At 60.6% G+C, this 436-nt stretch overlaps 1 protein-coding gene across 1 annotated transcript in view; it reads right to left on the bottom strand.

Moving 5' to 3' along the window:
- LOC107117584 (receptor-type tyrosine-protein phosphatase alpha-like) overlaps window positions 1-436 on the bottom strand; it is a 155,405-nt gene that overhangs the window by 11,229 nt on the left and 143,740 nt on the right. The window lies entirely within an intron of this gene.

Here is a 436-nt window from a genome sequence, read left to right as displayed (position 1 = left end):
TGAGGGCTGCTGGGAGGAGGGGGTGGGGCTTGTTGCATGTGCCCACCCCCTGGGCTCTTTACTGCCGGAGCTCCACTCCTGTGTGCTCCTGCAGGAAATGACTCATGTATGTATGTATGTATGTATGTATATATATACACACACACACACACACACACTTTATTTATTTATTTATTTATTTCCCCTGGGCCCAGCAGCAGGTACAGCACAGCCACTCCGCCGGTGCCTGCGTCCCGCTGCCCGCTGCCGGGCTCGGACAGGAGGAGGGTCTTGGTGTGGCGGCGGGCCTGCATCAGGGAGGCCTTTCAGTGTGTTTGGCGGTGGTGGCGGGGCACAGTACAGAGCAGCGTCAGCGCCGCCTCAGCTGCCCTGGACGATGACAATAGGGCTGCCGGTGGAGGAGCGGCCGCTTGCCGCCGCCGCCGCAGTCATTGCC

This window comes from Gekko japonicus, unplaced genomic scaffold, assembly GCF_001447785.1.
Source record: "Gekko japonicus isolate JY-2015 unplaced genomic scaffold, Gekko_japonicus_V1.1 scaffold1885, whole genome shotgun sequence".
NCBI lineage: Eukaryota > Metazoa > Chordata > Lepidosauria > Squamata > Gekkonidae > Gekko > Gekko japonicus.
Note: the sequence above shows the minus strand (reverse complement) of the source record. Positions and strands in the feature narration are given on the sequence as shown.